General features: G+C 45.3%; 21 non-coding genes and 19 pseudogenes across 21 annotated transcripts; all 40 read left to right on the top strand.

Annotated features, from left to right (window-relative positions):
- Nucleotides 1-1682: 1682 nt before the first annotated feature.
- LOC144414408 (5S ribosomal RNA) lies at nt 1683-1801 on the top strand. The gene has a single exon (XR_013470298.1). It is a non-coding gene; the product is annotated as a 5S ribosomal RNA (ribosomal RNA).
- An 81-nt stretch (nt 1802-1882) lies between these two features.
- Nucleotides 1883-2009, top strand: LOC144412487 (5S ribosomal RNA; annotated as a pseudogene).
- An 81-nt stretch (nt 2010-2090) lies between these two features.
- Nucleotides 2091-2209, top strand: LOC144415871 (5S ribosomal RNA). Its single transcript, XR_013471765.1, has one exon. It is a non-coding gene; the product is annotated as a 5S ribosomal RNA (ribosomal RNA).
- An 81-nt stretch (nt 2210-2290) lies between these two features.
- LOC144417247 (5S ribosomal RNA) lies at nt 2291-2409 on the top strand. The gene has a single exon (XR_013473140.1). It is a non-coding gene; the product is annotated as a 5S ribosomal RNA (ribosomal RNA).
- An 81-nt stretch (nt 2410-2490) lies between these two features.
- LOC144413745 (5S ribosomal RNA) lies at nt 2491-2609 on the top strand. The gene has a single exon (XR_013469636.1). It is a non-coding gene; the product is annotated as a 5S ribosomal RNA (ribosomal RNA).
- Nucleotides 2610-2695: 86 nt separating this feature from the next.
- LOC144413036 (5S ribosomal RNA) lies at nt 2696-2804 on the top strand (annotated as a pseudogene).
- Nucleotides 2805-2885: 81 nt separating this feature from the next.
- LOC144412228 (5S ribosomal RNA) lies at nt 2886-3003 on the top strand (annotated as a pseudogene).
- A 173-nt stretch (nt 3004-3176) lies between these two features.
- Nucleotides 3177-3295, top strand: LOC144412213 (5S ribosomal RNA; annotated as a pseudogene).
- A 173-nt stretch (nt 3296-3468) lies between these two features.
- LOC144412212 (5S ribosomal RNA) lies at nt 3469-3587 on the top strand (annotated as a pseudogene).
- Nucleotides 3588-3668: 81 nt separating this feature from the next.
- On the top strand, nt 3669-3787 carry LOC144415941 (5S ribosomal RNA). The gene has a single exon (XR_013471835.1). It is a non-coding gene; the product is annotated as a 5S ribosomal RNA (ribosomal RNA).
- An 81-nt stretch (nt 3788-3868) lies between these two features.
- On the top strand, nt 3869-3987 carry LOC144413744 (5S ribosomal RNA). The gene has a single exon (XR_013469635.1). It is a non-coding gene; the product is annotated as a 5S ribosomal RNA (ribosomal RNA).
- An 81-nt stretch (nt 3988-4068) lies between these two features.
- On the top strand, nt 4069-4177 carry LOC144412750 (5S ribosomal RNA; annotated as a pseudogene).
- An 85-nt stretch (nt 4178-4262) lies between these two features.
- On the top strand, nt 4263-4381 carry LOC144416527 (5S ribosomal RNA). The gene has a single exon (XR_013472420.1). It is a non-coding gene; the product is annotated as a 5S ribosomal RNA (ribosomal RNA).
- An 81-nt stretch (nt 4382-4462) lies between these two features.
- On the top strand, nt 4463-4581 carry LOC144417428 (5S ribosomal RNA). Its single transcript, XR_013473321.1, has one exon. It is a non-coding gene; the product is annotated as a 5S ribosomal RNA (ribosomal RNA).
- An 80-nt stretch (nt 4582-4661) lies between these two features.
- On the top strand, nt 4662-4770 carry LOC144412749 (5S ribosomal RNA; annotated as a pseudogene).
- An 85-nt stretch (nt 4771-4855) lies between these two features.
- LOC144413743 (5S ribosomal RNA) lies at nt 4856-4974 on the top strand. The gene has a single exon (XR_013469634.1). It is a non-coding gene; the product is annotated as a 5S ribosomal RNA (ribosomal RNA).
- Nucleotides 4975-5055: 81 nt separating this feature from the next.
- Nucleotides 5056-5174, top strand: LOC144412210 (5S ribosomal RNA; annotated as a pseudogene).
- Nucleotides 5175-5255: 81 nt separating this feature from the next.
- Nucleotides 5256-5374, top strand: LOC144413742 (5S ribosomal RNA). Its single transcript, XR_013469633.1, has one exon. It is a non-coding gene; the product is annotated as a 5S ribosomal RNA (ribosomal RNA).
- An 81-nt stretch (nt 5375-5455) lies between these two features.
- On the top strand, nt 5456-5574 carry LOC144412209 (5S ribosomal RNA; annotated as a pseudogene).
- An 81-nt stretch (nt 5575-5655) lies between these two features.
- On the top strand, nt 5656-5774 carry LOC144413741 (5S ribosomal RNA). Its single transcript, XR_013469632.1, has one exon. It is a non-coding gene; the product is annotated as a 5S ribosomal RNA (ribosomal RNA).
- An 81-nt stretch (nt 5775-5855) lies between these two features.
- Nucleotides 5856-5964, top strand: LOC144412747 (5S ribosomal RNA; annotated as a pseudogene).
- Nucleotides 5965-6049: 85 nt separating this feature from the next.
- Nucleotides 6050-6168, top strand: LOC144417580 (5S ribosomal RNA; annotated as a pseudogene).
- An 80-nt stretch (nt 6169-6248) lies between these two features.
- Nucleotides 6249-6357, top strand: LOC144412746 (5S ribosomal RNA; annotated as a pseudogene).
- An 85-nt stretch (nt 6358-6442) lies between these two features.
- LOC144417694 (5S ribosomal RNA) lies at nt 6443-6561 on the top strand (annotated as a pseudogene).
- Nucleotides 6562-6642: 81 nt separating this feature from the next.
- LOC144412208 (5S ribosomal RNA) lies at nt 6643-6761 on the top strand (annotated as a pseudogene).
- An 81-nt stretch (nt 6762-6842) lies between these two features.
- Nucleotides 6843-6961, top strand: LOC144413740 (5S ribosomal RNA). Its single transcript, XR_013469631.1, has one exon. It is a non-coding gene; the product is annotated as a 5S ribosomal RNA (ribosomal RNA).
- An 81-nt stretch (nt 6962-7042) lies between these two features.
- LOC144412207 (5S ribosomal RNA) lies at nt 7043-7161 on the top strand (annotated as a pseudogene).
- An 81-nt stretch (nt 7162-7242) lies between these two features.
- LOC144413738 (5S ribosomal RNA) lies at nt 7243-7361 on the top strand. Its single transcript, XR_013469629.1, has one exon. It is a non-coding gene; the product is annotated as a 5S ribosomal RNA (ribosomal RNA).
- Nucleotides 7362-7442: 81 nt separating this feature from the next.
- On the top strand, nt 7443-7551 carry LOC144412745 (5S ribosomal RNA; annotated as a pseudogene).
- An 85-nt stretch (nt 7552-7636) lies between these two features.
- On the top strand, nt 7637-7755 carry LOC144414661 (5S ribosomal RNA). Its single transcript, XR_013470551.1, has one exon. It is a non-coding gene; the product is annotated as a 5S ribosomal RNA (ribosomal RNA).
- Nucleotides 7756-7836: 81 nt separating this feature from the next.
- On the top strand, nt 7837-7955 carry LOC144414781 (5S ribosomal RNA). The gene has a single exon (XR_013470672.1). It is a non-coding gene; the product is annotated as a 5S ribosomal RNA (ribosomal RNA).
- An 81-nt stretch (nt 7956-8036) lies between these two features.
- On the top strand, nt 8037-8155 carry LOC144414790 (5S ribosomal RNA). The gene has a single exon (XR_013470681.1). It is a non-coding gene; the product is annotated as a 5S ribosomal RNA (ribosomal RNA).
- Nucleotides 8156-8236: 81 nt separating this feature from the next.
- Nucleotides 8237-8345, top strand: LOC144412744 (5S ribosomal RNA; annotated as a pseudogene).
- Nucleotides 8346-8430: 85 nt separating this feature from the next.
- Nucleotides 8431-8549, top strand: LOC144415625 (5S ribosomal RNA). The gene has a single exon (XR_013471517.1). It is a non-coding gene; the product is annotated as a 5S ribosomal RNA (ribosomal RNA).
- An 81-nt stretch (nt 8550-8630) lies between these two features.
- Nucleotides 8631-8749, top strand: LOC144412206 (5S ribosomal RNA; annotated as a pseudogene).
- Nucleotides 8750-8830: 81 nt separating this feature from the next.
- On the top strand, nt 8831-8949 carry LOC144414669 (5S ribosomal RNA). The gene has a single exon (XR_013470559.1). It is a non-coding gene; the product is annotated as a 5S ribosomal RNA (ribosomal RNA).
- An 81-nt stretch (nt 8950-9030) lies between these two features.
- On the top strand, nt 9031-9149 carry LOC144413737 (5S ribosomal RNA). Its single transcript, XR_013469628.1, has one exon. It is a non-coding gene; the product is annotated as a 5S ribosomal RNA (ribosomal RNA).
- Nucleotides 9150-9230: 81 nt separating this feature from the next.
- LOC144412743 (5S ribosomal RNA) lies at nt 9231-9339 on the top strand (annotated as a pseudogene).
- Nucleotides 9340-9424: 85 nt separating this feature from the next.
- Nucleotides 9425-9543, top strand: LOC144414660 (5S ribosomal RNA). Its single transcript, XR_013470550.1, has one exon. It is a non-coding gene; the product is annotated as a 5S ribosomal RNA (ribosomal RNA).
- Nucleotides 9544-9624: 81 nt separating this feature from the next.
- Nucleotides 9625-9743, top strand: LOC144414779 (5S ribosomal RNA). Its single transcript, XR_013470670.1, has one exon. It is a non-coding gene; the product is annotated as a 5S ribosomal RNA (ribosomal RNA).
- The last annotated feature ends 15 nt before the right edge of the window (nt 9744-9758 follow it).

The following is a 9758-nucleotide window of genomic DNA, read 5'->3' as shown; positions in this document are numbered from 1 at the left end:
ACTCATTCAATGTCGCTTGTATTTCCGTTCAAGACAAAACACTAAGGAAATAATAAAATATTTGCAGTCATTTTCAACGAATGTTCTGCCATATTCTGTTGTATATACAAATTTCTTTTACGTGACTGAGAGGGCTGAAAAATCAAAAACAGTCAAAAATATGAGTCGCTCACTGAGTGTAATCCCTTCCAAACTATTTTAGAGCTAGCGTTACCAACTGCACTTTAATTCAGCGTATAGTCCCAAAATTGAGCTTATCTTATCTGCAACTTAATGAAGTTGCAAACGACGCAGTTAGTACGTTATCTTTGGCATCGCATTTACTATAAACTGTTGAAGAAAAATACCACCAGAGCACTATTGCTTATTTCGGATCAGCATCATATTTGTCACGAGACTGACGACATGGACAATTATTAAGGGCATAAAACGGCCTGTTAAAATTTAGAAAACCGTTATTTCCCAACAAAAAAACCATCAGTAGCCCAATTAGTAAAACATTTTTAAACTGCCAATTAAGGTTATTGTTTAATATTTGAGATTCCAGCCTACATATACGAATGCTGTCAATCATGTTTTGTCGAAGTACGATTGAATCATCTCATTGGCATACACGACCAGTATAACCCATGGAAGTTGGTCACAAGATAGTAAAGTTCAGTGTGGCGATCGGGTCGTGAATAAAGCGCCGCGTAGTTAGTACGTTATCTTTGGCATCGCTTTTACTATAAAAAGTTTTGTATATACAAATTTCTTTTACGTGACTGAGAGGGCTGAAAAATCAAAAACAGTCAAAAATATGAGTCGCTCAGTGAGTGTAATCCCTTCCAAACTATTTTAGAGCCATGAAATGTTTTGTCGTAGCTAGCGTTACCAACTGCCCTTTAATTCAGCGTATAGTCCCAAAATTGAGCTTATCTTATCTGCAACTTAATGAAGTTGCAAAGGACGCAGTTAGTACGTTATCTTTGGCATCGCATTTACTATAAAATGTTGAAGAAAAATACTACCAGAGCACTATTGCTTATTTCGGATCAGCATCATATTTGTCACGAGACTGACGACATGGCCAGTTATTAAGGGCATAAAACGGCCTGTTAAAATTTAGAAAACCGTTATTCGCAACAAAAAACCATCAGTAGCCCAATTATTAAAACATTTTTAAACTGTCAATTAGGGTTATTGTTTAATATTTGAGATTTCAGCCTACATATACGAATGCTGTCAATCATGTTTTGTCGAAGTACGATTGAATCATCTCATTGGCATACACGACCAGTATAACCCATGAAAGTTGGTCGCAAGATAGTAAAGTTCAGTGTGGCGATCGGGTCGTGAAAAAAGCGCCGTTAGATCAGGTATCGAATAGTATGGCACCGTAGGTCAAAGATAGGTAAGTTGTGGCAGATAAGGCAGTGGGTCCAAGGATAGGTAGGTTGAGGGAGATAGGACAGTAGGTCGAAAAGAGAGAGGTTGCGGGAGATAAAGCGGTAGTTCGAGGATGTGAAAGTTGGGGAGATAGAGCAGTGGGTTGAGGATAGGATGTTTGAGGGAGCTAGGGCAGTTGGTTGAGGATAGGAAAGTTGAAGGAGGTCGGGCAGTAGGTCGAGTATAGATAGGTAAGTAAGTAGATGAGGTAGGGCAGTGGGTCAACGACGGTTTTAAGTGTTCTTTCTTTAATGGCCTACAACCATACCACGTTGAATACACCCGATCTCGTTCGATCTCGGAAGTTAAGCAATGTCGGGCTCGGTTAGTACTTGCATGGGTGACCGGCTGGGAATACCGAGTGTCGTAGGCTTTTCGTCGCCGTTTCATTCGATTTTGCTCTGTTTTCTAACAATTGCGAAATACAAATAGCCGAATAGACTACTACTTTATCGCCTACAACCATACCACGTTGAATGCACTCGATCTCGTCGATCTCGTCGATCTCGGAAGTTAAGCAATGTCGGGTTCGGTTAGTACTTGCATGGGTGACCGGTTGGGAATACCGAGTGTCGTAAGCTTTTCGTCGTCGTTTCATTCGATTTTGCTGTGTTTTCTAACAACTGCGAAATACAAATAGCCGAATAGACTACTACTTTATCGCCTACAACCATACCACGTTGAATGCACCCGATCTTGTTTGATCTCGGAAGTTAAGCAATGTCGGGCTTGGTTAGTACTTGCATGGGTGACCGGCTGGGAATACCGAGTGTCGTAGGCTTTTCGTCGCCGTTTCATTCGATTTTGCTATGTTTTCTAACAACTGCGAAATACAAATAGCCGAATATACTACTACTTTATCGCCTACAACCATACCACGGTGAATGCACCCGATCTCGTTCGAACTCGGAAGTTAAGCAATGTCGTGCTCGGTTAGTACTTGCATGGGTGACCGGCTGGGAATACCGAGTGTCGTAGGCTTTTCGTCGCCGTTTCATTCGATTTTGCTCTGTTTTCTAACAACTGCAAAATACAAATAGCCGAATAGACTACTACTTTATTGCCTACAACCATACCACGTTGAATGCACCCGATCTCGTTCGATCTCGGAAGTTAAGCAATGTCGGGCTCGGTTAGTACTTGCATGGGTGACCGGCTGGGAATACCGAGTGTCGTAGGCTTTTCGTCGCCGTTTCATTCGATTTTGCTCTGTTTTCCAACAACTGCGAAATACAAATAGGCGAATAGACTAGACTACTACTTTATCGCCTACAACCATTCCACGTTGAATGCACCCAATCTCGGAAGTTAAACAATGTCGGGCTCGGTTAGTACTTGCATGGGTGACCGGCTGGGAATACCGAGTGTCGTAGGCTTTTCGTCGCCGTTTCATTCGATTTTGCTCTGTTTTCTAACAATTGCGAAATACAAATAGCCGAATAGACTACTACTTTATCGCCTACAACCATACCACGTTGAATGCACCAGATCTCGTCGATCTCGGAAGTTAAGCAATGTCGGGTTCGGTTAGTACTTGCATGGGTGACCGGCTGGGAATACCGAGTGTCGTAAGCTTTTCGTCGTCGTTTCATTCGATTTTGCCGTGTTTTCTAACAACTGCGAAATACAAATAGCCGAATAGACTACTACTTTATCGCCTACAACCATACCACGTTGAATGCACCCGATCTTGTTCGATCTCGGAAGTTAAGCAATGTCGGGCTTGGTTAGTACTTGCATACTTTATCGCCTACAACCATACCACGTTGAATGCACCCGTTATCGTTCGATCTCGGAAGTTAAGCAATGTCGGGCTCAGTTAGTACTTGCTTGGGTGACCGGCTGGGAATACCGAGTGTCGTAGGCTTTTCGTCGCCGTTTCATTCGATTTTGCTCTGTTTTCTAACAACTGCGAAATACAAATAGCCGAATAGACTACTACTTTATTGCCTACAACCATACCACGTTGAATGCACCCGATCTCGTTCGATCTCTGAAGTTAAGCAATGTCGGGCTCGGTTAGTACTTGCATACTTTATCGCCTACAACCATACCACGTTGAATGCACCCGTTATCGTTCGATCTCGGAAGTTAAGCAATGTCGGGCTCAGTTAGTACTTGCTTGGGTGACCGGCTGGGAATACCGAGTGTCGTAGGCTTTTCGTCGCCGTTTCATTCGATTTTGCTCTGTTTTCCAACAACTGCGAAATACAAATAGCCGAATAGACTCCTACTTTATCGCCTACAACCATACCACGTTGAATGCACCCGATCTCGTTCGATCTCGGAAGTTGAGCAATGTCGGGCTCGGTTAGTACTAGTATGGGTGACCGGCTGGGAATACCGAGTGTCGTAGGCTTTTCGTCGCCGTTTCATTCGATTTTGCTCTGTTTTCCAACAACTGCGAAATACAAATAGACGAATAGACTACTGCTTTATCGCCTACAACCATACCACGTTGAATGCACCCGATCTCGTTCGATCTCGGAAGTTAAGCAATGTCGGGCTCGGTTAGTACTTGCATGGGTGACCGGCTGGGAATACCGAGTGTCGTAGGCTTTTTGTCGCCGTTTCATTCGATTTTGCTCTGTTTTCCAACAACTACGATATACAAATAGCCGAATAGACTACTACTTTATCGCCTACAACCATACCACGTTGAATGCACCCGATCTCGTAAGTTAAGCAATGTCGGGCTCGGTTAGTACTTGCATGGGTGACCGGCTGGGAATACCGAGTGTCGTAGGCTTTTTTTTCGTCGCCGTTCCATTCGTTTTTGCTCTGTTTTCCAACAACTGCGAAATACAAATAGCCGAATAGACTACTACTTTATCGCCTACAACCATACCACGTTGAATGCACCCGATCTCGTTCGATCTCGGAAGTTAAGCAATGTCGGGCTCGGTTAGTGCTTTCATGGGTGACCGGCTGGGAATACCGAGTGTCGTAGGCTTTTCGTCGCCGTTTCATTCGATTTTGCTCTGTTTTCCAACAACTGCGAAATACAAATAGCCGAATAGACTACTACTTGATCGCCTACAACCATACCACGTTGAATGCACCCGATCTCGTTCGATCTCGGAAGTTAAGCAATGTCGGGCTCGGTTAGTACTTGCTTGGGTGACCGGCTGGGAATACCGAATGTCGTAGGTTTTCGTCGCCGTTTCATTCGATTTTGCTCTGTTTTCTAACAATTGCGAAATACAAATAGCCGAATAGACTACTACTTTATCGCCTACAACCATACCACGTTGAATGCACCCGATCTCGTAAGTTAAGCAATGTCGGGCTCGGTTAGTACTTGCATGGGTGACCGGCTGGGAATACCGAGTGTCGTAGGCTTTTTTTTCGTCGCCGTTCCATTCGTTTTTGCTCTGTTTTCCAACAACTGCGAAATACAAATAGCCGAATAGACTACTACTTTATCGCCTACAACCATACCACGTTGAATGCACCCGATCTCGTTCGATCTCGGAAGTTAAGCAATGTCGGGCTCGGTTAGTACTTGCATGGGTGACCGGCTGGGAATACCGAGTGTCGTAGGCTTTTCGTCGCCGTTTCATTCGATTTTGCTCTGTTTTCCAACAACTGAGAAATACAAATAACCGAATAGACTACTACTTTATCGCCTACAACCATACCACGTTGAATGCACCCGTTATCGTTCGATCTCGGAAGTTAAGCAATGTCGGGCTCAGTTAGTACTTGCTTGGGTGACCGGCTGGGAATACCGAGTGTCGTAGGCTTTTCGTCGCCGTTTCATTCGATTTTGCTCTGTTTTCCAACAACTGCGAAATACAAATAGCCGAATAGACTACTGCTTTATCGCCTACAACCATACCACGTTGAATGCACCCGATCTCGTTCGATCTCGGAAGTTAAGCAATGTCGGGCTCGGTTAGTACTTGCATGGGTGACCGGCTGGGAATACCGAGTGTCGTAGGCTTTTCGTCGCCGTTTCATTCGATTTTGCTCTGTTTTCCAACAACTGCGAAATACAAATAACCGAATAGACTACTACTTTATCGCCTACAACCATACCACGTTGAATGCACCCGTTATCGTTCGATCTCGGAAGTTAAGCAATGTCGGGCTCAGTTAGTACTTGCTTGGGTGACCGGCTGGGAATACCGAGTGTCGTAGGCTTTTCGTCGCCGTTTCATTCGATTTTGCTCTGTTTTCCAACAACTGCGAAATACAAATAGCCGAATAGACTACTGCTTTATCGCCTACAACCATACCACGTTGAATGCACCCGATCTCGTTCGATCTCGGAAGTTAAGCAATGTCGGGCTCGGTTAGTACTTGCATGGGTGACCGGCTGGGAATACCGAGTGTCGTAGGCTTTTTGTCGCCGTTTCATTCGATTTTGCTCTGTTTTCCAACAACTACGATATACAAATTGCCGAATAGACTACTACTTTATCGCCTACAACCATACCACGTTGAATGCACCCGATCTCGTAAGTTAAGCAATGTCGGGCTCGGTTAGTACTTGCATGGGTGACCGGCTGGGAATACCGAGTGTCGTAGGCTTTTTTTTCGTCCCCGTTCCATTCGTTTTTGCTCTGTTTTCCAACAACTGCGAAATACAAATAGCCGAATAGACTACTACTTTATCGCCTACAACCATACCACGTTGAATGCACCCGATCTCGTTTGATCTCGGAAGTTAAGCAATGTCGGGCTCGGTTAGTACTTGCTTGGGTGACCGGCTGGGAATACCGAATGTCGTAGGTTTTCGTCGCCGTTTCATTCGATTTTGCTCTGTTTTCTAACAATTGCGAAATACAAATAGCCGAATAGACTACTACTTTATCGCCTACAACCATACCACGTTGAATGCACCCGATCTCGTAAGTTAAGCAATGTCGGGCTCGGTTAGTACTTGCATGGGTGACCGGCTGGGAATACCGAGTGTCGTAGGCTTTTTTTTCGTCGCCGTTCCATTCGTTTTTGCTCTGTTTTCCAACAACTGCGAAATACAAATAGCCGAATAGACTACTACTTTATCGCCTACAACCATACCACGTTGAATGCACCGAATCTCGTTCGATCTCGGAAGTTAAGCAATGTCGGGCTCGGTTAGTACTTGCATGGGTGACCGGCTGGGAATACCGAGTGTCGTAGGCTTTTCGTCGCCGTTTCATTCGATTTTGCTCTGTTTTCCAACAACTGCGAAATACAAATAACCGAATAGACTACTACTTTATCGCCTACAACCATACCACGTTGAATGCACCCGTTATCGTTCGATCTCGGAAGTTAAGCAATGTCGGGCTCAGTTAGTACTTGCTTGGGTGACCGGCTGGGAATACCGAGTGTCGTAGGCTTTTCGTCGCCGTTTCATTCGATTTTGCTCTGTTTTCCAACAACTGCGAAATACAAATAGCCGAATAGACTACTGCTTTATCGCCTACAACCATACCACGTTGAATGCACCCGATCTCGTTCGATCTCGGAAGTTAAGCAATGTCGGGCTCGGTTAGTACTTGCATGGGTGACCGGCTGGGAATACCGAGTGTCGTAGGCTTTTCGTCGCCGTTTCATTCGATTTTGCTCTGTTTTCCAACAACTGCGAAATACAAATAACCGAATAGACTACTACTTTATCGCCTACAACCATACCACGTTGAATGCACCCGTTATCGTTCGATCTCGGAAGTTAAGCAATGTCGGGCTCAGTTAGTACTTGCTTGGGTGACCGGCTGGGAATACCGAGTGTCGTAGGCTTTTCGTCGCCGTTTCATTCGATTTTGCTCTGTTTTCCAACAACTGCGAAATACAAATAGCCGAATAGACTACTGCTTTATCGCCTACAACCATACCACGTTGAATGCACCCGATCTCGTTCGATCTCGGAAGTTAAGCAATGTCGGGCTCGGTTAGTACTTGCATGGGTGACCGGCTGGGAATACCGAGTGTCGTAGGCTTTTTGTCGCCGTTTCATTCGATTTTGCTCTGTTTTCCAACAACTACGATATACAAATTGCCGAATAGACTACTACTTTATCGCCTACAACCATACCACGTTGAATGCACCCGATCTCGTAAGTTAAGCAATGTCGGGCTCGGTTAGTACTTGCATGGGTGACCGGCTGGGAATACCGAGTGTCGTAGGCTTTTTTTTCGTCGCCGTTCCATTCGTTTTTGCTCTGTTTTCCAACAACTGCGAAATACAAATAGCCGAATAGACTACTACTTTATCGCCTACAACCATACCACGTTGAATGCACCCGATCTCGTTTGATCTCGGAAGTTAAGCAATGTCGGGCTCGGTTAGTACTTTCATGGGTGACCGGCTGGGAATACCGAGTGTCGTAGGCTTTTCGTCGCCGTTTCATTCGATTTTGCTCTGTTTTCCAACAACTGCGAAATACAAATAGCCGAATAGACTACTACTTGATCGCCTACAACCATACCACGTTGAATGCACCCGATCTCGTTCGATCTCGGAAGTTAAGCAATGTCGGGCTCGGTTAGTACTTGCCTGGGTGACCGGCTGGGAATACCGAGTGTCGTAGGCTTTTCGTCGCCGTTTCATTCGATTTTGCTCTGTTTTCTAACAATTGCAAAATATAAATAGCCGAATAGACTACTACTTTATCGCCTACAACCATACCACCTTGAATGCACCCGATCTCGTTCGATCTCGGAAGTTAAGCAATGTCGGGCTCGGTTAGTACTTGCATGGGTGACCGGCTGGGAATACCGAGTGTCGTAGGCTTTTTGTCGCCGTTTCATTCGATTTTGCTCTGTTTTCCAACAACTACGATATACAAATAGCCCAATAGACTACTACTTTATCGCCTACAACCATACCACGTTGAATGCACCCGATCTCGTAAGTTAAGCAATGTCGGGCTCGGTTAGTACTTGCATGGGTGACCGGCTGGGAATACCGAGTGTCGTAGGCTTTTTTTTCGTCGCCGTTCCATTCGTTTTTGCTCTGTTTTCCAACAACTGCGAAATACAAATAGCCGAATAGACTACTACTTTATCGCCTACAACCATACCACGTTGAATGCACCCGATCTCGTTCGATTTCGGAAGTTAAGCAATGTCGGGCTCGGTTAGTACTTGCATGGGTGACCGGCTGGGAATACCGAGTGTCGTAGGCTTTTCGTCGCCGTTTCATTCGATTTTGCTCTGTTTTCCAACAACTGCGAAATACAAATAACCGAATAGACTACTACTTTATCGCCTACAACCATACCACGTTGAATGCACCCGTTATCGTTCGATCTCGGAAGTTAAGCAATGTCGGGCTCAGTTAGTACTTGCTTGGGTGACCGGCTGGGAATACCGAGTGTCGTAGGCTTTTCGTCGCCGTTTCATTCGATTTTGCTCTGTTTTCCAACAACTGCGAAATGCAAATAGCCGAATAGACTACTGCTTTATCGCCTACAACCATACCACGTTGAATGCACCCGATCTCGTTCGATCTCGGAAGTTAAGCAATGTCGGGCTCGGTTAGTACTTGCTTGGGTGACCGGCTGGGAATACCGAGTGTCGTAGGCTTTTCGTCGCCGTTTCATTCGATTTTGCTCTGTTTTCCAACAACTGCGAAATACAAATAGCCGAATAGACTACTGCTTTATCGCCTACAACCATACCACGTTGAATGCACCCGATCTCGTTCGATCTCGGAAGTTAAGCAATGTCGGGCTCGGTTAGTACTTGCATGGGTGACCGGCTGGGAATACCGAGTGTCGTAGGCTTTTTGTCGCCGTTTCATTCGATTTTGCTCTGTTTTCCAACAACTACGATATACAAATTGCCGAATAGACTACTACTTTATCGCCTACAACCATACCACGTTGAATGCACCCGATCTCGTAAGTTAAGCAATGTCGGGCTCGGTTAGTACTTGCATGGGTGACCGGCTGGGAATACCGAGTGTCGTAGGCTTTTTTTTCGTCGCCGTTCCATTCGTTTTTGCTCTGTTTTCCAACAACTGCGAAATACAAATAGCCGAATAGACTACTACTTTATCGCCTACAACCATACCACGTTGAATGCACCCGATCTCGTTTGATCTCGGAAGTTAAGCAATGTCGGGCTCGGTTAGTACTTTCATGGGTGACCGGCTGGGAATACCGAGTGTCGTAGGCTTTTCGTCGCCGTTTCATTCGATTTTGCTCTGTTTTCCAACAACTGCGAAATACAAATAGCCGAATAGACTACTACTTGATCGCCTACAACCATACCACGTTGAATGCACCCGATCTCGTTCGATCTCGGAAGTTAAGCAATGTCGGGCTCGGTTAGTACTTGCCTGGGTGACCGGCTGGGAATACCGAGTGTCGTAGGCTTTTCGTCGCCGTTTC

This window comes from Styela clava, chromosome 15 (assembly GCF_964204865.1).
Source record: "Styela clava chromosome 15, kaStyClav1.hap1.2, whole genome shotgun sequence".
NCBI lineage: Eukaryota > Metazoa > Chordata > Ascidiacea > Stolidobranchia > Styelidae > Styela > Styela clava.
Note: the sequence above shows the minus strand (reverse complement) of the source record. Positions and strands in the feature narration are given on the sequence as shown.